This window comes from Octodon degus, unplaced genomic scaffold, assembly GCF_000260255.1.
Source record: "Octodon degus isolate 3935 unplaced genomic scaffold, OctDeg1.0 scaffold00072, whole genome shotgun sequence".
In the NCBI taxonomy this organism is placed as follows: domain Eukaryota; kingdom Metazoa; phylum Chordata; class Mammalia; order Rodentia; family Octodontidae; genus Octodon; species Octodon degus.
The window spans coordinates 7,699,865-7,722,264 of record NW_004524648.1 but is presented as its reverse complement, the minus strand read 5'-3'; the positions used below and the strand labels follow the sequence as shown (position 1 = coordinate 7,722,264).

Genomic DNA, 22,400 nt, shown 5'->3' with positions numbered 1-22,400 from the left:
AGACCATGCCAAAGAGCAGGCTGGAACATCTGTAAGGGGACTCATCTAGGTGACCAACCTGATGTCCCCTCAACTTCTGGCAAGTCTTTGATGTACTACTGCTTCCCCCCACCCCCACCCCCACCCCAAAAAAAGAAAAAGGTTTCTTTGTTTCTGGTTGGAATGATTCAGCTCCAAGTCTTTCTCTGGGCTCACAGCGAGAGAGCGCACAGCCAGCTCTGGATACAACTCAAATATAGTGGGGGAAATAGATGCTGGCTTCATGAATGCAGCCTATTTAGACTTTTATCTTTCAAACCCCGGAATCCATGGGGGAAAACAAATACACTGTAACGCTGGCTGGGGGCAGTGAGGACCGCTGGCTGGGGGCAGTGAGGACCGAGGCTGCAGCTCATCTTGACAATTCCTCCCAGCAACCATGGTATCGGGCACCAGGAGCCCAATAGCTCCTTTCCCAAGCAGCTAAGCTCCCTTTGTTAAGGAACACTGTGCTCCACCCCCTGCTCCAGGCTCCAGGTCACTGTGCCAGCGGTGATGGTGTCAGCCACAAGGCTCTGAACAAGTCAATCTAGCTGTCTCAACTAGTTGTCTCAAAGAAAACAAGCCTGATGTGTAAAAAATGACACATACACCCCAAGATTGATAAGTAAATGTCAAAAACAACTTTCTTTTTAACAGCCAAGATCTAGAAACAGCTCAAAAATACATCATGAGGTAAGTGGCTGAGCAAACCAATGCACATCCACACCATGCAATCTTCCCCACCCGTAAAAGGGTCCATGACGCTGTAACAAGGATGAGCATGCTGAGGAAACCAAACACAGTGCTCCCTGTGTGATCATCCTTATAGGAAGTTCTAGAAAGGCAAAAGCAAGTTTCTGCAAAAGCAGGTCAGTGGTTGTATGCAGGTGGAGGGATTGAGCACGAAAGAGATGAAGGAACATTTTTGGGCCAAAAGAAAAAGTTCCACATGTGATTGTGGTGGTAGTTACAAAGGTGTGTTGCACAAACTCAGAATGTCTGTGCTCGCAGGGTGTGGATTCCACTGCACGTGAGGTGCATCTCAATAAAGCTGACCATGGGGCTAGGGACAGCTCAGTGGTATAAGCACATGTCTAGCAAGCGTAAGGTCCTGAGTTCGATCTCCAGTACAAAAAAGAGAGAAATCTGACTTTAAAAAAAAAAAAAAAAAGCCACAAAAACACACTTCTGGGGAAGTGGTCTGGGGAGATAGCTCAGTAGAATAAGCACTTGCCTGGCAAGTGCAGGGTCCTGAGTTCAATCCCCAGTAACGCAAAACACACACACACACACACACACACAAAAACACACTTCCCACATTTGAAGCCTTTCTATGATAGAAACCCAACTCAGTCTGTTTGGTTTTTTTAATCTTTCACATAATTTCATTTTTTCCCTTCAACCGTAATAATATAACATCCAAACTTCGTCTTTTTTTTTGTTGTTGTTCTTCAAATGCCTTCAGGGCACTTTTGGCCAGCGGGAGAGTTGTGAGGTTCGAACTCCAGCAACCCGAGGCTGACAGCTTTGTGGAAGCAGCCACTTAAAGGACTGAGCTAGGGCCAGGCCCCCTCAAACTTCGTCTTAATTGGTGGGTCTGTAAATACAGGCTTGTCTGTTCCACTCACAGGCAAGGCAAATGCTGCTTCTTGATATGGTCCTACCGTGGAGCCCTGATCGTCCAACCCAAGGCACCCCTTGCCTGGCTTCCTCTTCACTATACTGTGCGGCCACTTCACTGAAGCTCATCCCGGACTTTACTTTTCCATAGCTTCTATAATTTTTCTGTGCTTTTCCACGCAGACTGTGTCAGACCTCTACTACGCTGCCGCCACCTTTGGGGCCCTGAACCTTCTCCTCAGCACTCTCACTCCCAGAGGCTGCTCCCCCTTTCCCTCCTTTTCCAGAACCACTTTTTCCTTTGGGCGGCATCTTCAGAATTCGCCGTTGTACTCGCTCAGTCTGGTTTTAAAGGAAAGAAAAAAACTTTAAAAAGCACTGGCTTCCATGATCAGGCCAGTCCAGAGGTACAGTTGGCTTCCAGCACCACTGGATTCAGAAGCTTCCTGGGCAGCGGGAGGCAAGTCTGGGCAGCACACCCCATTCATCTTAGTTCTCTTTCTTGCCAGCTTCATCCTCAAATGGGCAGCAGATTGGCCATCAGCAGCACCAAGCTTATGCCCTGTGGACTTAGCAACTCCCACAGTAAGAGAAAGCTCTCTCCCCACATTGCTGCAGAAGTCTCTGGGGGAGTCTCAGGAGCCTGTGTGCAGGCCTGGATCAGATGTCTGCTTCTAAAGCTAGTGGGTAGAGCTGGCCCAGCCTGAACCCCAGGGATCCAGAGTAGTGGAGAGAGGTATCATCAGAAAAATGGGCCATCACATTTCCCGTATCCAGATGACTTTGTGGGAGCCGGTTCATCAGGGATGGATCCCACTCCACTCAAGCCCAAGGCTGCTTTTCTGTGATGTCACTGGCTCTGCTGTTAGAGACACAAGAATCAAAACAAAGGGAGCACCAATTGCTTTCCTGTTTGCCAAGCCAAGTGGAGAGTGCTTCTTGCCAGTGCTGGGCGCCTACTCTGTGGCAGCTGGCAGGGATGGAAGGCACTCTTCAGGAGTTACTGTGGCCCAGGACCAGCAGGAGCCTTGGAGCTACTGGGTCTGGACTTACAGAACCCTACCCCTGGCCCAGGAAGGAGGGCCTGGGCCGCAGGGAAATCCAGGGCAAAGAGGCAAGCCTTCAGACTCCACTATCCAGAGCCACCGTCCTAACAGTAGCCAGCAGATGGGAGGCCAGAGAAGACTGTCAGGAAAAGTCATCCTTGTAGAACGAAGAATAGAAGGCGCCATCCACCATGCTGAGGGCCAAATCTGACCTCCTGGGTAGTGTGTCACCACTGCTGCTCATGGAGTGTCTTTCTGGGCACAGCAGCAGCCTTCTGTGCACAAGGGCACTCCTAGAAGGAAAGGGAAAGGGCACAAAGGCTTTGTATTCACACGCAGGAGCCGGAAAGCTCACACTCCTACAGGAAACGCCACAGCCATCAAACTCACAGGCCTGCTCCCAGGTCCTCAGCTAAGTGACTGCATCTGACCAGACTCTAGGCCCAAGGCTTGTAGCACCCAACCCCTGTCCTCCAGGCTCTTGTCTCAGCCATGTCTGGCAGCTAGGCTACTCTGAGCTGGGGTTTGTTTTCTTTCTTTTCCATCATTTATTCTTCTACCCAGTACTAGGAAGGGAACCCAGGGCCTTTGCACTGAGCAGCATCCAGTGTTCCCCACCTACCCAAGAGTGCTGGGATTACATGTGTGTGCCATCATGCCCAGAGCAAGGGTCTCCTGACCCAGGGAACCCACAGCACCTGTGGCCCAGGACCAGCAGGAGCCTTGGAGCTACTGGGTCTGGACTTACAGAACCCTACCCCTGGCCCATGCTCTTTTGATCCCCCAAAATCAGCCCCCTGGGAGCATGGGTAAGAGAGGCTTGAGCATGCACCCATGCCCCGCTTCCCACTGAAATGCTGGCTCCACCTGCCTGGACAACCATCCACTTTCTGGAAAGCAGGTTTCCCAGATGTCATTTACAAGAGTATACACTTGTGTACTGCAATGAGCTGGGTAGGGAAAAGAGTGGCAGCTGGCCTGAGGAGGGCCCGGGCCCAGGCCAAACGAGGAGTACCAGGGACTTGAGGCCCTTGCTTCAAAAGGAAGCCTGGCCCAGAGCCCTGGGATGCAGGAGAGGGGTGCCCTTGGCTCCTGTCTCCAAGGCTGGCACTCCAGTTCTGCATACCAGCTGGGGCATATCCCATAGCTTCCTGCAGCCAACAGTGCACCCGGCATCAGCTCCAGGCACTGGCAGCCCGCCCAGCCAGACCACAGGCCAGGCTTCTTGGAAGGAAGGAGGGTAGGAATCTAGGGGAGACCTGGGGACCCCCAGTAGGGCTTCTGACTCAAGCCCTATAGAGCTGAGGCCCTTCTTGGGCATCTCTGAGCAGGAAAGTGGCACACATGTCTTGCCATGGGCACCCAGCAGCCAGGTGACCCAGGCCACGTGTCCTGAGTTGAGCCCATTCCTCGTATGTACTGGGGGTAAGTCTCAGTAGCAGTGGTACAGGCTGAGTGGGCGGTTATGCATCCAGGGTTATGGGGGCTACTCAGCATGGGGAGACTCGGAAGATGACTCACATGGGGTTTAGGGTGGGGACTGTGGCCCACACCCACACCCCTCAGGGCTGGGATGACCAAGTGCTGCTTATTATGAAGCCTGTAATAGGTTTCTTACATGTGCTAACTGGGAACACTACTAGTACTACTGAAACATCGCTCATTTTGGGAGTCATAGCTACAGATTTGAATTGCAGCTCTTCCACATACCAGCTCTGTGAATAACCCTACACACACACACACACACACACACACACACACACACATCTCCTTAGCCTGTTCTCCATCTGAAAGTAGCATCAGAGATGACTGGGCAGCACACATCATAATGGAAGTGAAATCCTGCCAACTGCAAATGGTCACATCCTCAATGGGGCTTTGCAGGCAGAGCTGGAGGGAATCTTCCATTATTATCTGTGGGCATGGGCTCTTAACAGAATTGCCTGAGGAAGAGAACGAAAAACAAACTCAAGATAAACCAAGATACCTCTCCTCCATGGGGTACTCTCCACACCCTTTGTTGGCATTTCAGACCCATTTGGGCTTGGATAGAGTCCAGCATTGGCTTTTTAACACTCCCCAAGTGATTCCGGGGTGCAATGGGAGTCAAAGAAGCACCTCAGAAGCCCCTCTGAGCACCTGTCAGGGCACAACCTGCACTTCTCCAGTACTGACACTCCACCCATCCTAGTTCAGGGGGATGCAAATCTACTCAAACTCCTGCCGGCAACATCTTCCTGGCTGGAGACTGGCAGGACCCACAGAACCCCCAAACTGGTAGAAAGAAACTAGTCTCCTATGGGCACGGAAGTGGCTCCTGTGCATGAGAGGCCTGTCTCTTGTAGAAATGCCAGTTTCCCACTGGGTGGGGGATGTGTGCAGAAAGGACATATTTCATTAGCAGACATTATCTCTAGGTATGGACATTTATAGACCTTTTTTCCTCCTTTTGGTGAACAGCATTTTGAAAGCAATTCAATTTTCAATTTTTCAAATGAAGACCATTCTTTTGTAATTGGGAAAAAAAAAAGCAATCATTTTTACTTTGAATGTGTTGCCTTCTTAAGACAAACTGAGGTATTGTCTTTTGCAAATGTTTCGGGGTAAAGAATGTAGCGCGCGCACACACACACACACACACACACACACAGGAGAAGAAAGGAAGGGATGGAAGGGCAAGGCAAGGGATCAAGAAGTAGGAGGAGGTGGGTGACTGCTCAGGGCTGAAGGGATGCTGTGCCACCACCCTTGCCCACTGAAGGTGTGCGAGTCTCACTCGGAGCTTTGCAAGGAGCTAAATACCATCCACGTTTAAACTTCACCTTGGAGGTGGGCCTCCCCCAGAGCAGGATGCAACTGAGAGTCCTAGGCAAAGAGGAGCTGGTGTTCAGCCTGCCAGGCCGTGGAGCTCGGGCCAGGCTGGCAGGAAGGAAGGTCTAGAAGGTCAAGGCCCTGCAGATGCCCACCCAGCCCCACCCCCACCTTCGCAGGTGATGGGAGCTTTCCAGCTAGCTGCTGGTGGGGAGGGGGCTCAGAACTGTTTCCAGGGTGAATTTCCCACTGCAGACACAGGGCCGACCCGGCAGGGCAGGCCCAGCGCTGTTTGTCGCCTGTACTGCTGTCTGTCCACCAGTGGGCAAGCCACTTGATTCTGTTGCTCTGAGATCTGCTGACGTCTTTTTGCATGGGTGGTGCTAAGAGGGGCATATCACAAAGGGGTTCCTGTTTTAAAGGATTATTTCTGCTTCTTGACTGGGGAGCCCTCCAAAGATAAAGCGCTGACTCAAAGTGTCTGCAGGGGAGGGGCTGGAAAAGGTGGCAGCACCTGCTGAGAACAGAAGGGACCATGAAGCCAAAGAGGGAGAGAACATCCTGCCAAGAAAAAAACAGCCCCAGTCTCACAGCAAGAGGGGAAAGACCCTGAATTGCTGCCACCCTGGTGTGTAAGGCAGCCAGTCTCCGAGAGTGCACTCAGAGGGCCCTTCTATTTTAAAATACAATGCAAGTTCCTGCCAGGTGCTCTCTTCCCTCCTGCCCTGACTGCTCAGGAAAGAGGGGAGGGCATTCCGTCCAGCCCGCCACAGCTGCTTTAATGGCAGTAAGCATGACTTTCCTGGGCACTGCCTAGGCTGCTGGGCTCTTACCAACCTTCACTGTGCAAGAGACAGAGCTCTCCACACTCACCTGAGTGCCACCCTGCACAGGAACACCCGGATGCCCAGTACCCACTGCCTCACAGCCCCCCCAGAACGCTGTAAAGAGGTGCATGACAAATCAACTGCTTCAACAGTCAGGGAGTCCCTTTTCACTCTCATTTTGTGGAGACCCCAGGAAGTCCCTTTTGTCCTGGAGGGGCTTGGGATGGGTTGGTGGCTACTGCAGTTGCCCGATGCACACTGCAAGAACAATAAGGATTTTTAGGGGCATTATGACTGAGTCAGAAAACACAGCTGCCCCTGAAAGTCCCTCATTTTTCTTGCTGTCCTTGAACAGTCTCCAGGTGAGCGGCAGTCATCCACTGGCCCAGGTGCACCCAGAGGGAGAGGGTGTCTCCCCTTAACCGATGTCCCTGCCTGCACCCCCCAAGCTCTGTGATGGGGGTGTGGCTGCAGGGTCCCACAGCAGCACGGCTCAGCATATCCGAGAATAATCAGCCTTTGTTCCACCCAGAGCCCACTCAGAGCACTGCGCCTTCTGCCCACAGGAAGCCAAGGACTAGAAGGACAGGATGTGGTGAGAGCTGGGAGAAGCCCATAACGTGGCCCTCGCCGTCGTGGAGGCCAAGGGAGGGTCTCAGGCCTGAGGTGGCATGAGAACCAAAGAGGCTGGGCCTGCTTCTGAAGGAGAAAGAAGAGCAGTCCAGGCTTTGCCTCCACTGCCCCCTGCCCCTCTGGCAGAACAATGTGCAGCTGTGAGGTTCCCAGAGCACAGGCACCTGGCTCTGGTCCCATTTTTTGCCGACAGTCATAGCTCGGGTTATTCCATAAGCAGGTCCTTGAAGAAGCTAACGTCCCACTGCCCTCCCTCACATTTCAAAGGAGAGACACAAAGAGGAAAAGAGAGCACGTCAGCCCTGTCACACAACCCAAAGGGACTATTCTAGAAAGACTAATGGCCACTGGTCCTCCGTTCCTGGGGGAGGCAGGCAGCTCCAACTCAGGAGACAGCCTGGCAGGGGAGGCTGCTGCTTGCACCTGGGCCCCAGGGAGCCCTCCTGGACTCTACCATGGCCCACCCCACCCCTTTCATGGACAGGCAAAAGCTTCTTTGGGTGGCCCGAGTGAGGAAGCGGCTCTACCCCCAGCCTTTCTACCAGAGCAGCCCACAGTGTGCAACAGGACAAGTTTGAAGATTTCTGGAATGTTCCAGTTTTCAGTTCAAGTTAACAAGCTGACAGGCTCGGCTGGAAGTGCTGGCTGGAAGAAGGGAAGATGGCAATAGCCACCAAGAAAAAGAATGGGAAGAGGCCATTGATCAAATTTTTTTAAGGGGAAGATTTTTTAAAATTATTTTTTGTAAGCTTCCAGAATCAGGGCTTTGTTTAGGATCCTTCTTAATGGGATACTCTCACAGGCCAGGAAGGGCCTCCAGAACAGCAAAGCGTCAATTCCCAGCAGCACCAGGACACAGAAGGCCCAGAAGGCCCTTCTCCAGGTCCCAGTCTTTCACAGATGCCACCCAGGCCAAAGAACCTGTCTGCTAAAGCCAGCCCGCTCCACTTGGGGCCCCAGCCAGGCTGGAATCCGCTTCTGAGGCTTCTAGGAGCCTGCCCTGCTCAGCCTGGCATTGCACCCATCCCAGGGGGGCCTGGCCAGGGCTCCTGCTGGCTGCAAGACACTCGGCCTCTTGGGACGCACGGGGCCTGTGGTGGTGAGAAGCACAAGCCCACAGACGACAGTCAGGCCTGGGGCTGCCACGGGCTCACCTGCCAGGCAAACACGGGTAAGCTGCTTTGCCTCCAATTGCTGGCTTTCACATCCATAAAAAGGCAAAACGCACTGGACTTTGTAGGGCCACATGAGCATGGAAGGAAAGAACACAAGCAAAGCGTGTGGTGGTTCCCCACAAAAGTATGTTTTGCTCAAAGCCAAAAGCAGGGCTGGACTGCAGAGAGGAGACCATGGACCTCTGACAAGAGCACAGGGCCAGGAGTGCGCCTCGCTATCCCGTCCTCCCACCAACCAGAGAAGTGCCTAACACCCCCGCTGCCCAATGGCACCTGCCACCTCACCTGGAGCCCTCTGCCTTAACCAGGGATCATAACACGCACTCCTCCAGCAAAACAGAGCCCACAAGGTCTCCACACACTAAGATCTGAGTCACTGGATGCTTTGCCTGCTTTCCCCCAAGCTCTCACAGCCGCCCAAAGCCACTCTGCCGCCCGCTGTTTCCTCGCCTCATGCAGTGCCACGTGGAAAGAGGGCAAGGCTCAGCTCTCTACTCACTGGCCAAGAGCCTGTGAGCCTGGGCAGGAGGTTTCACTACTGTCTCTGCTGAGATTCAGGTCTGGCTGTCCCACTGGGCAGCTGGGAGGACTGAGTTCACATGAATAAGGGGCTCAGAACTGTGCCTGTCCTTGTCCCAAGTAGCTGATCAAATCTAGCCACTGTTACCACTCCCTGCTTTGGACTTCAACACTCTAACCACCTTTTCTGGGTGACCTTCCTTGACTCCAGGCCCAATCTGAGCAATAATCCCTTTTTCCCTGCTGCGCTGTCCCAACACACATCGCACTGTGTGTCCCAACCTCCTTTTCCCACTGGTCCATCCAGCAGAGCACAGGCCTGGAGCCACCCGTGGGACCTGCGCGTTGTTATTAACACGGTGATACAGCAACCTGGAATCTGCAGTGGCAGCAGGCTCCCACTGTGGCACTCGGGGACACCATGGTCCAGCATCCCTGCCTCGGGCCATCTTACTACCACGGCTCAGGAAGTACTTGGTCCAGAGGCTCAAAACAGAGGCAGGGTCAGGGGGCCCACCCTTGCCACTGTCAGCGGACCCCCTGACGCACTAGGTGTGTCAAGGAGGCCCTTCTCAGCTCTGCTCTGGCTACCCCATCACCAAACATACCAGTCTGCCCCGAGTGTGCAGGACTGAGCGACTGGGGTGTGCCCTTTCTTTGGGGGTGCTGAGGAGCCAGTAGAGCTTACCAGAGAGGGCAGAGGAGGGAGGTGCCACTTGAACTCGGGAGTCCCTAAAATAGCCAGCAACCCATAGAACTATGCCAGAAGGAAAAAGAAAATCCATGAGGCGTTAGCCCTTGTTTGGAATTTGCTCTAGAAAGAAAACTATGCATCAGCCCCACCCTGGCTGGCGAGGAAGGTGGTCCTGGCAAAGAGCACCAGTCCCAAAACGGCTGAGGGAAAAGCCCTCCTACAGAAAGAAGTCGCTGGGGCAGGAGCTGGACAAGAGGAGGGACTGGCCGGGTTCACAGGTCAGGGGCCAAGCGTCTGCAGCCTCCCGGCCTCCTCCTACCCTGGCTAGCCTGCTCCAGGTCAGCCCCCTGCGGAGGTAAGTGGGGGTCAGAGGCCTTCGCTGGATGTCAGTCTCAGTTGCAGTGGAAACTCTTGCTGGCCTCACTGGCCTGACCCACCCTTGCTGGACATTCTGGGCTGGACTGAACAAAACCAGGAGACCTGAAACTCATCCATCAGAGCTGCTACATTTACGATAACCCATCTCCTGCTGCCAGAAATTCTTTGGGTAAGAACTGCTCTCAGCCTCCCTGCCCCCGCTCCACCAAACTCTCCAGAGACTGGGCTTCCCTGGCAGTGGCCTTGCCCAGGTCAAAGCTGGTGGCGACGAGGACATGGAGTTTGGCTCAGCCCGCAAGTGCCTCAGCAGAGGGAGGCCTGCATGCACCCCTGCAAGGCTGGACCTGGCCCAAGTGCATCTGTCCACACCAATACATGCCCTTGCTGGAGGGGGCAGCGCCTTCCTTTCATCCGTGCTCCCAGACCATGCAGAGAAGTCCAGGCAAGTGTGGCTGCAGACAGGAGAGGTGAGGTACCATTTTCATGTCCTTAGACATGACACCACTGGGGAAGGAACAAGGCAAGCAGGCAGGCAGACAGCAGCGCAGCAGTATGGGAAGAAAAGTCTACATTGAAGGATGCATTTATCCCTTAGACAAGGAGCAGGCAAGCTTGCCAATGGGCCGAGTTCAGCCTGCCACCTGTTTTTTTTTTTTTTTTTAAACTTTTTTTTGTGTGTGTGTGTGTGTGTGTGTGTGTGTGTGTGTGTGGCCAGCTCAGCCCACCAGAGGGCGGGGCTGGCTGGCATGTGGTGCTGGGGGATTGAACTGTGGTCTCTGTGCTTTCCCAAGCTTGTTCTAAGCAGGTGCTTTAGACCACTGAGCCATCTCACCAGCCCCCTGCCACCTGTTTTTATAAAGTTTTATTAGAACACAGATGCACTTTCAAGCTACAATAACAAAAAAACAGGTGTTTCTTAACTTACAATGGGGTCATGTCCTGCAAGGCCCACTGCTAAGCTAAAAATGTTTATTTACTATCCCCACCTCCCCAAAGTCCCCGCTCAGCACGGCAGTAAGTACAGCAGCTGTTTCCCCCGCCTGATCGCAGGACCAACTTGCTAGCTGCACCCCACTGTCACTGCGAGAACTGTGAGAACGGTACTCCGTGCTGCTGGCCCAGGGAAAGAGCAGCGTTCTAAATATGGCATCTTTGAAATGTTATTGTTTTCACACATTTTGTAAAGTTGAAAAAGCATAAGTTGAATCATTGTAAGTCAGGGATCATCTCTAGTTGCAAGAGTAACATCATGGCCCTCATGACCTAAAATATTTACTATTTGGGCTTAGGCAGAAGACATGTGCTGTGCCTCGTTTCTAGTTGTTTCCAGTTGATATTTCTTTCTGGTTGATATTGAACCAGGTGCTGGGCTAAGTCTAGCATAGGAGAGGGAGGGAAACCTGTTGCACTTCCAAGGATGGGGAAGGAGGGACCCTACAGATCTTGGGGGGCACCCAGGCCCCGCCCCAGTTCTAGTAGAACTGTCTACGCCACTCATGCCCTGCAGGCTGGACTCTCCTGCAGCCCATGGGCTCCTCCTGTGGCTGAAGGAGAAACAGGCCCCAAGAAGCTGGACTCCACAATCTCTGCACACACAGCTATTGTCACCTTCATTAAATGAATGTGACCACAGGTCACAATCTCTTACACCCGTCCTTCAGGCCAGATGTGTTTCAGAGTTCTCCTGATTTCAGGAAGGGCATGTGGTGCCCCAGCAGGGCGGCAACCATAATCAAACACATTAATATCTCCGCAGTGAAACCATGAATATTCACACTCCCCAAGACAAATATAGACTCTTAACAGTCTCAGGTCAGTTTGGTTCAGGTTTTTCCACAAATTTAGTTACAAAACAACTCTTGCGGGCTGGTGCGATGGCTCAGTGGTCTAAAGCACCTACTAAGAACAAGTTTAGCAAAGCACAGGGACCACGGTTCAATCCCCCAGCACCACATGCCAGCCAGCCCCGCCCCCTGGTGGGCTGAGCTGGCCACACACACACACACACACACACACACATAAATAAATAAAAATAAAAAAAAAAAAAAAAAAAAACTCTTGCTTTTCAGAGTTTTCTGAAGTACAGGATTTGGGATAAAGGGCAGTGGGGCTTGATCAGCACTAACTATAAAGGACAACCTCTGGGTCTCAAGCTCCCTGTCACGGGGCACCAAGAAAACACTCACAGGCACACAGTAAAACACACACCGAATGAATCCACACTGCCAGAATCTTGCTTTTCCTCTAAAGAACAGCCCCTGACATTACTGCTAAAAAATAGAGAAAGGAGCTTTTAATGCCAACTGTTGTCTGCCTGCTTCATTATCAGGAGCAGAGAGATGCTAACATTAAATGAATATTTTTTCCCAACTGTTTACTCAGGACAAGGGCAGTAAACGGTCTTCTGGTCACTGCAGCTGCCCAATAGGCAGACACGCTAGATTTCTCAGAGAGCAGGTGAGTGACTGAGAGCCCTAAACTTTCACAAATCCATTATTTTTCTCCCTTGTGTACTTCCTCAGAGTCTCCCTATGGCCAGAGTTCCATTTGGAAATCTAAAATAATTTATCTCATCACAAATTCCTAACAGCTAATTAGAAAAAAAAAAATGTACTAATTGGATAATCTGGTTTCAGATGTTCTAATTATACTCCTTTGGTGGGGGGAAGTAAAAATATACATACACATAGAATGTAATCGCACTTCTTCCAGCAAGTGTAAAATATCCAGAAAGCCAAATATAAGGTTAGAAAAAAATGTTATAGTAGTGCTTCTGCAAGGACGCTTTCACACATTAGCCATACACAGAGAACCGAACCGCTATAGAACACAGTTCTGCATTAAAGGGTATCTGAAAAGATATTTCATTGATACCTCCTGTTAGATATTCTGCAATTAAGTGCAATTTCCCCATTTTAATACAACATTGAGGGTTAGGCTTATAGCTCAGTGGCACAGGGCCTGCCTGGCAAGCACAAAGTCCTGAGTTCGATTCCCAGTACCTCCCCCCCAAAAAAAATAAATGCAACATAGTCTTAAGCATTCTGAAAGGTCACACCCTCTGTTTCTTAATCAAACACTCCTACGAATGACTACCAGAAATTTCTTCATCATCTGATATTGCTAAACCCTGAATTAGGAAAGAAGTTCTTGACTCCACTGCTGATTTCTACCTCACCCCAGCATGGGGCAGATTTCTGAGAACAATTTTACTCCATGATTAGGAAATGCTTTTAGCCCGCCTGAGGGCAGGTTTTGGGGGCACAGTGACAAGAGGATAAGGCAGTGAGTGCAGGTCTGCATAGGGCAGTGTCCTAAGGCACTGCACCCTTCCAAACACCAAAGGCCAGGAAGAAGCATCCCATCCCTTGTCCACAGGGACCTGGCACATACTCCCAGTAAACCTAAAGCTGCCAATGCTGTAGGGCTCCTCCCTCCCAGAGAGGCAGGAGAAGGTAGAGGACTGGAACCTGCGAACACTGCCACCTGCAGCGTGGCGATCTGGGTGGAGATCCCCTGGGTGCCTCGACCTGGGACAGGGCTGGCACAGATGCCCTCTCTGGCATTTTCTTGGGTCCTCTGCAGGACACATCCTACAATACAGCAAGGCCCAGGGGGACGGTGGGGAGCACATTATGTATGCCCTGCCTGGGCAGAAGGCACAGGACTGCATGGAGCACCAAAAGCTGGCACTGCCATGGGCCAGTGGTGTTTCACTTTCTGATTTTTTCCCCTGGATCACTTCTCACCCTGAAGGGAGAAAGCATCCTTTAAATGCCAGGACAGAAAAATCCAACAATGTTCCTGGTCATTTCTCTCTCTCTCTCTCTCTCTCTCTCTCTCTCTCTCTCTCTCTCTTTCCTGAAGACACAGTTTTTCTCTGAAGAATGGGTAACAGGCTTTGGTGAAAACCCCAAGTACGTAACTTCAGTCCCCTGGGCTGCTCAGCTCTAATATGATTACACATCTAAATGCAATAAAGGAGCAAAGTGGTATTATTTTTCTGGGAAAAACCAACATCATAAAAGGGTCTTTATTGAATCAAGGGCCCGCGAACTGTTCTTTTGCCTAATTATGGCTCCCAAGTGAGTGAGGCTGGGTTTCCAGGCAGGACTCCTCACAATTCTCTGGCCCAAAGAGAAATGGGATATTTGTCACAACTTGTCTAATTACAGCAAACTCCACCAAGAGGACGAAAGGGAGCCTGCCAAGACAGGTTGGCAGCAGCCCCCGCCCCGCTGGGGCTGCTCTTGTTTTCAGAGCTGCCCCTGATCCAAGCCTCCATCCCTTGCATCCAGGGTCCTGGACCCCATCCCTTTCCAGGTCAAAGCTCAAGTGGTTTCCCAGCATCCTAGCACTGTACCCTCTAAGACCATCTTGCCAGGAAAAAACCCTCACTGTCAATAAGTGATCTTTGCCAGATGTTTTAGCATTCAGCAATCTGGCCAATATCCACACACACGCCGTGCACCTGAACCTGGGCAAAGACGAGCACTGTCTGCAGTCACCAGGCACAGGAGGATCGTGAGCTCACGTGTGTGGATGTGTCTTAGGACCTGGGAGGGGTCACCCTCCACAACAACCTGTGGGGAATGAGTGGTCTGCTTGACGTTCCCAGATACGCAAGGCGCTAGCAAGGTATGCTGGGGACTTAATATTTTACTTACACTCACGTTCTAAATCCCTCACACTTCCAAGAGCAGACACATTTTCTTTTCAAGACTACATCCCACTCTCATGTTAAGGCCCCAGCAAGCTCTACAGCCTGGGATTCAGGAGGAGGATCCTCACAACTGACCTGTGCCCCCACAGTGGTCACAAGAACCACCCTTGGAAAGCAGGTGATGTCTAGCCCACTTCCTTCCATCCCCTCCCAAGCTGCACCAGGCAAGCTTCCCTGAAGCAGCAGGAACCACCTCTACCTCAGCAAGGACCAGCCTTTCTTCTAGGGTATCCTCCCAGACAGACAGACAGTAAGCAAAATGCCTGCCCCAGATCATCCTGACTTAACCTCCCTAAGATTTGTTCATTAGTCCCTTAAGTCCCAGGATAACATCTGATATCACCTGGATACAGCCACTACATACAGCCCCCACCATGCCTTGCACTTCATACTTCATCTGTGCAGTCTTTATACTGCCTGGCAAAGCAGGCTTATTATCAGGTACGCAAACTGAGCCTCCAGCCCAGCTAATCTCCAGGACAGCTGGAGACTTCCAACTCCAACGTTGATGCCCTTTTCCCAATCCCATCTTAAATAGCAAAGAGCCCAGTATGGTGACGCACACATATAACCAAAGCACTCGAGAGGCTGAGGCAGCAAGCTCAAAGCCAGCCTAGGGGCCGGGGAGATGGCTTAGTAGAATAAGCGCTTGCCTGGCAAGCACAAGGACCTGAGTTCAGTCCCTGGTTCTGCCAAAAAAAAAAAAAAAAAAAAATCCAAAGCCAGCCTAGGTTACATAGTGAGTTCAAGGTGAGCCTGAACTATATCATTAGATCCCATTTCAAAGTAAATAAATAAATAAATAAGCTAAAAATGTTTTTATTTTTTTTTAAATTTTATTTACTTGTGTGTGTGTGTGTGTGTGTGTGTGTGTGTGGGGCCAGCTCAGTCCACCAGGGGGCGGGCTGGCTGGCATGTGGTGCTGGGGGATTGAACCGCGGTCCCTGGGCTTTGCTAAGCTTGTTCTAAGTAGGTGCTTTAGACCACTGAGCCATCTCACCAGCCCCGCTAAAAATGTTTTTAAAAAAACCCAGAACATGTTCTGTCTCTGAGAGTGCACTGGATAGCCAGGTGCTGTTATCAATTAAGCCCAATGCAGTTTTAGTTTTTTCAGAAGCCTAGGAAAGGAGGTCTACCTCACACCTGGGATAGACGGAGGATTATTTCCATCATGTTTGCTTGGGATTCTAGAATTTAAGCCTTCATTACCAAGAAGGCAAGTTTGTCCTTGAATCCCACAGCCCCCAGGGCAGAAATCCAACGTGAGGACATAAGCTAGGCTCAGGAGCATGAACCGCCAGTCTCCTAGGAACACCCAAACTTCGGCCGGCACTGAGTCCCTCCCACACTCCTCCCACCACAGCCCAGGTTCCACCCAGGCCCTCCTCTCTACCAGCACTGCTCCTGGCACAGACTTTCAGAGGACTCTTTAGGCTCCAAAGGGGCACAGTTTACCCAATCCAACCACCCACTGGAGAAAGGGGTGCTCTCAGGCCCAGGGTAGCAGAGCTGAGATTAAAAAAAAGCAATTCTTTCCACCCAGCACCTTCCCCTCCAGTTCTCCTGGGCAGCAAACATAAGGGGTCCCGCTAGAGGGCAATTTCAAAATTTCCCAAACCATGTCAAAAGGAGGGGGCAGCACATTCAGTGGGTGAGAAGTCACCTGCGCTCGGCCCTCTGTCCAGGGACAGTTAGGGCTACTTAAGGCTCAAGCACTGAAAACAGGACGATTCATCCCCATCTCCCAAGCAAAATTCTAAATTAAAAAATCACTATGACACAAAAAAGGTCTAGTCCCCTAAAATTCTGATTTTTCCCATCTGATGATTATTCTCAGCACGTTTCTTGGAACATCTTTTTTTTTTTTTTTTATTCTTCCTATCTCTTTGTCCTGATAGAGTGTGCTGAGCTTGCCCGCTGGGTGCCAGCCAGCGAGGGAGCGAGCCTGCAGTGGCTGCGGCAGTTCAAATGCCTTTCCTGGGATCTTCCATGAAATGTGCTCAGCATCCAGCAGAGGAGTCTTTGGGCTTTCCAGGCTGGCTGTACTGCACAGCAGATGTGCAGGACAGCCACATCTGCGAGTCAGGGTTCTTTTAAGGACTGCTGGCAAATCCAGACCCATCCAACTCCTGGGCTACAGCTCAGGCTTGTTGGCTCCAGATGTGGGAGGCTGCACCCCAAAGGCTGGGGCCCTGTTCCTGCTGCCCCAAAGGCCAGCTGTGAGATCCTAAGAGAAGCCCATCCATCTCCTCAGGAGTTCAGTCTCAGCTACAAACCGAGGCCTCCCAATATGCCTCACACACTTCAAGGACTGGGGTAAAAGCCACAGTGGACAGTGAAGAACTGAGCCTCTCTTTACCCACAGATGTCACCCCAGCCTCTTCCTGCGCCAGTGCCTGGCACAGAGGTGGTAGAAAATCAAAACCAAAAGAACTAACTTTGACCAGCAAGCACTTCCAGGACATCACCCTGCCTTCTGATTATGAAGCTGCTGCACACGGTGGATTAAGTAACTTAGCCAAAGCCATATGCTAGCAAACTACTGAATCAACCTGAGAACGCGCCAGACCCACAAGCCTGAGGCCTCCACTGTGCAACAAGGATACCCAAGTAGTTTTAAAAGAAAAGAGCCCAGGGGATAAGGACAAACCATCAAAAAGCCACGGGGTTGTTCCTGGAACTGCACATACATTTTCTCATATAAGCTTTGCCACACCCTTCCAAGGCAGGTATCAAGCCCTTATTTCACAAGGGAAGAAACTGGGCACAGAAAAGTCACTGGTAAAGGCCACCCAGTTGGCAGTAGAGTTAGGATTGGAGCCTCTATACACCTTCCTGGTCTTCATTGGGCTGCTTCCAAAGAAAAACTCTTCTTGGAAACCAAAATGATCCTTCCCTTCAGAGACAACTCTCTTTCAGGGACTTATCAGAGATTAAAGCACTGTGCTTTTGTGTAGAAGAACTCAGACTGCCCAAATATTTACCAGCCCGCACAGAGAGCCGCAAACCAGCCTGGCAGGGGAATCAATTCCACAAAGCAGTGACGGCCAAGCTGTTGCTAGACAAACTGGATGATCAAATCCTCGCCACCCGGGATAGTTCAGACAGCTCAACTTCGGGCAGGGACACTGAAGGAGACCCCATGAAGCAGGTCTAGGCCCAACCGGGTGGCCCCACCGAGGCCCAGGAGGCATTTCTAAGTACACATCAGCACTGCCAAAGTTGTTAGGGTTAGGGGCAAATGGGAGAAGACCACTTATCCCAATATATCCTTTGTAGTTCCAATCCTGCTGCGAAAAATTGATCTCCAATCTTTAATAGGTGGGGGTTTTATTTAAAAGAAAAGCTAGAAGGGGAAGTTAATTATTCACCAGGTTGCCATTTACTTAAGAGTTGAGGGAATGTGAATTTCCTCCCAGTAGGCAGAACCTGGAGTCCAGTGTGGGTCTCCCTGGGGGTCTGGCTAAAATCCTTCCCCTCCCACCAGCTTTTCCACCTCCCATTTAGCTGCTTCCTGAAAAAGGCTCTGGGGCAAACAAACCTGACAGTCCAGCTACTTTCCTACTCATCTTGGAAGGATGGGGGTGGGGGTGGGCCGGAAAGAGACATTTGTTGCAGGACACTAAGAATTCAAAAGGGACAGCAAAATCACAAAGCTGTCAGCTGAAACACAAATCCTAAATGAATCCACTTCAATCAAACCAAGAATTGGCTTCTGGAGACCAGGCCATCTCAGCCCACTGCCTAGCTGATTTCAATCACATTTTGCAAAAGAAAAAAAAAAAAAAAAATCCAAACAAAGCTGACCATGGTGGCACACGCCTATAATCTCAACCCTGGGGGCGCTGAGGCAGAAGGATCACTGAGAGTTTGAAGCCAACTTAGGCTACACAGTGAGTTCAAGGCCAGCCTGGACTACACAGCGAGACCCCACCTCAAAAACAACAAAAATCCAAGAAAAAAAAAAAAAAAAAACCTAATCATTCACTTCCCTCAAAGAGATGCTGTATCACAGGCATTTCCTAAAAATCCCTAAAGCCCTGGTCAGGCATACGAAAGCATGGCCTGAAGGAGGACTACAGGTCACTAAAACCAGGCCGGGTGTGCTCCTATCTCCTGGCTACTTTATTACCAGCATGCTTTGTCCTCCATCCCCAAGCCTGTCCCTTGCAGGATGGGTATAAAGGCATCCAACTTGGCATGCTTTTATTTTTTTTTCTCTAGCCCACTTTTGTAGACGCTTTATAACCACGAACTATTCTGGAGATTTATATTTCACTTACTTTCGATACTAATCCCCCAGGCTGGAAAAGTTAGTTCAAAGGAGGGAGAACTTTATTTTCCCAATCTGATTCAGTGCCCCAAAGAGAGCAGTTTTAATTAGGGGCAAGCCCTCCTATTAGAAGTGCTACCAATTCCACTCCCAGATGATAGTCTCAGAATTCAGAATTTGTAAAGAATCTCGATACCTATCCCATAAGCCAAAGAAACTTGTTTCTCCCCAAGTTCTGGTGGCATTTGTATATTCCACTAACCACAGCCTGCAGGACAGCGCTTGCACAGCTAAAATCAGCCAACAGCTTAACTCCTAGGCCCAATCTTGCCTTGAGTGAACCCAAAGCTCTCCTCACTCTCCTCTACACCTGCTCCTGACACAGTGAGCAGGTCACGTGGACTTAATGCCACCAAGCCTGGAGGAAAATGCCTCTTCTGGATTTTTGAGGCAGAGTCTCACTATGTAGTGCGGGCTGGCAGGCCTTGAAGTCACACATGCAGTTCAGGCTGGCCTCAAACTCAGTGCCCCTCCTGCCTCAGCCTCCCAAATGCTAGGATTACAGGCATGTACCACTAGGCCTAGTGGAAAATGCCTTTTTTATGGGTCTTTGCACGACTTCTCAAGAGGTGAGCCAACTTAACCAGGCTAGTTTCTCCCTTTTTCTACTCCATGCTTCTAGAAACCTCTCCTTCCCCCGACCCATGTCAAGAAGAAAGGGACCAGAGAGGTGCCCGATTTTGTCAATTTGCCCTTCACACAATTCAAGTCACCTCACTCCATGTTCTCAAATATTTTGCAAGGTGTCCCCTTGCAAAAACACAGTGCAAGACTGCCAAAACAATGCAAAATGATAAAAAAATAAATAAATAAAAATAAAAATCCCCATGTAAGTCAACTTTAGATTTCAGAAGTTGGTGGGGGATTTTCTTGGGGGCAGGGGAGTAGAATCAAACTTATGTGAGGAATTCAATTTAAGGAAGAATTTCATCATAAAACTTGAGTAGAGCTGCATGGGATACCAATGTTGCACGTGTCAAGAAACAAAAGACCAGCCAGTGGGATACACACCCACAAGGAAGACATGATTTTGTGGATCAGAGACTTACAGCTCCACAAGAGCTAAAGCGCCACAGCCAATCCCACCTCTTCCAAAGCAGGTCTAGAAATCAAACTGGTCCTCCCCACCCCCAAGCTCAAGGTTGCCGCCCAGGAAAGCCCTAAAGCCAGGCCATGATGGACGGATGGGGCTTGCCCATCCGGGAGTGAGCGGCTCTCTCCCCTCACCCCGTATCTCCCCAGCGAGGTCCACCTCCACTGGGACAGCAGAGCCCCTAAGAATGTGTGCCTCACACGTCCGAGCACACTGCCATTTCTCTTGCAACGCGCGCGACTTGCAACCCTTTACTCCGGTCCGGGCAAGTGCCGGAGTGCACACCCCCAAGGGTTGAGCCCCAGGAACCCGTGCTGGGGTGAGGTGAGCGCAGGAGACGCCGGTCCTGGGGGCCGAGGACTGGGACTTTGTAGGCCAGTTGAACCGACACCCTCATCTCGCCCGCAAAGACCCAGTCCTCAGCTCCCGTCCGCCTCGGAGTTCGGGGTGCGCTGCGTCCCCGTCGGGCTTCCTCAGGGCTGGGGCAGGCCGCCCGCTCTGGGCACGGCGCTCTGCTCCCCAAAACAGCGTCTCCCAGAAGGGTCACCTATCCCGACAGACCTCGGCCGGCGGCAGGCTCTGAAGCTTCCAGGCCACCCGGCCGCCCCGGCGCAGGCCGAAGGACAGCGCGCGGTGGGGGAGGTGCGGGGCCCGAGGCTGCCAGCCGCATCCCCGCCGGGCGCACGAGTTACGCGTCGAGAAACTTCATCGCGCTCCCGCGCCGCGCCGCCGCGTTACCTGCGCTCAGCTCGGAGGGGTGCGGGCCGGGTCGCAGGGCTGGGGCGCGGGCACCCCCACCCCGCCGCGAGCCACGCCCTCCGCAAGCAGAGTCCGCGCAGCCGCCAGGGCTCGGGTGGCTCAGCCTCAATTCAGGGCTCGGTGCCCCGACGTCCGAGCTAGCCCGCGCGTATCTGGCCCGGCTCCCCGGACTCGTTCGCTCTGCACCGAACCCGAGGGCCGCCGGTGCCCTGTCACCGAAGGGGCGCGGCCGGCCCAACAGGAACAAGAGCAGAGCAGCGAGACCCCTCAAAAAGTTGGGGGTTCAGCTCGCTCGCGCAGCCCGACCTGGCTCCACGTGCTGGTGACACATCAGGAAGGCTGCACCCCGCGGCTCTCGGCGGGCGGACGCAGCCAGCGCCCGCCGGCACCGCCTCCCAGAGCCAAGCGGACGGCGCCCCGCCCCGGCCCGCCCTCCGCCCGCCCCTCGGCGGCACCGCCCCCGGCCGCGACGCCCGCTGCAGCCTGCAGCACGGGAGGACACCGGCGGGGGCGGGGGTGTCTCTGGCGTCCTCTTCCCCTGCTGCCAGTGTTCCCCTGGGGACGGGGTCTGGACGTCGGCGGCCCGAGTCTCGAGTGCCTTCCTCCTAGTCACGCAGCCCTTCCCGCCCCCCAGCTTCAGTAATTTTCCCTTTTCCTCCTTTGACCCGTCCGAGCGGCTGCCAGTGCTTCCTCCGGCGGAGACCGGCTCCGGGAGCCCCCTGCCGGCCGCTCGGCGCCCAGGCCACGCCCCCTCCCGCGAGCGCACCTGCAGCCGGCCTGGACCCCGCGCTTCTTGCAGAGCGTTTGTAGCAAAACGAGGGGAAAATAAGCGCAAAGAGACACGCGTGATACCGAGCAGCTGGCATTCTTGAGATGTGTGTTTCCAGCTCCTGATGTCGTTTGCCTGCACGTGCTTTTTGAAATGCCAGTTCCGGGGGAGGGGGCAATTGAGGAAGAGTTCGAGGCCAAGGGGAAGCTTTCTCAAGACTGTAGAGAGGTGAGAAGCGGGGGGATTCCGTCTGGTGGGGACCTGCTGCCCCATTGTCTGGAGAAGGCAACACATACCTCACGTCGGAGACTGCGTATTTCAGCTGAGACCTCCTGGAGTGTAAATTACGCACGCCTCTGTCAAGATACCCAGCCTCCAGCCAGCCAGGACACCAGGAATTATGGAAGAGAATGATGGGGGAGCTCAATTAACCCCTGAGACTGAGTCTCCCCACTTTCAGGTGAAGCCTTGGAGTCTAATTTATAGAAAACACTAATATACAACTATTACTGGCCTGCTGTTTTCCTATTGACTGTTCTCTGGTCTCATAAACCTCAGTTATGTCTTACACCCTCACTGCAGTGGCAGCTGAGAGGTTTCTCTGCTCTAACTGCCGGCCCTCTGCACCCGCCACGGGATTCCTGGTAGGACGGATAGGTTGCAGGAGCAGGTGCTCACAAGAGAATGCGGCTCCGGGAGGGATGGAGAGCAGAAGCAACCGGTGCAGGAAAGGGCTTTGGCCCCAGCCTCTGTAATTCTCATTTTGTGGGGGCCCAGGATTAGAAGGAAAGAAAGAGAAAGATGCCTTGACGATTGGGGAGATACTGCAGGTGCTGGAGGGGGGCTAGCGCTCCTGTTCTTCTTTCTCTTCCCTTTTTATTGCTCTCTCCAAATCTGACAGACCCTTAGGATCTATGAGATTCAAGGAGTCTGGAGGGGCCGGTATCCTGGGGGGATAAAAGGGCTGGGATGTAATGGGTTTACCCAGGCACTGATCCC

At 52.2% G+C, this 22,400-nt stretch overlaps 1 long non-coding RNA gene across 2 annotated transcripts; it reads right to left on the bottom strand.

The window, feature by feature from the left end:
• Positions 1-1,978: 1,978 nt before the first annotated feature.
• On the bottom strand, positions 1,979-21,016 carry LOC111817847. Of its 2 annotated transcripts, none has more exons than XR_002821952.1 (2): positions 20,939-21,016; positions 1,979-2,980 (listed from the first exon to the last, which is right to left on the bottom strand). It is a non-coding gene; the product is annotated as an uncharacterized LOC111817847 (long non-coding RNA). The 2 variants fall into 2 exon arrangements; XR_002821951.1 differs by having other exon boundaries at positions 20,612-20,983.
• Positions 21,017-22,400: the final 1,384 nt, after the last annotated feature.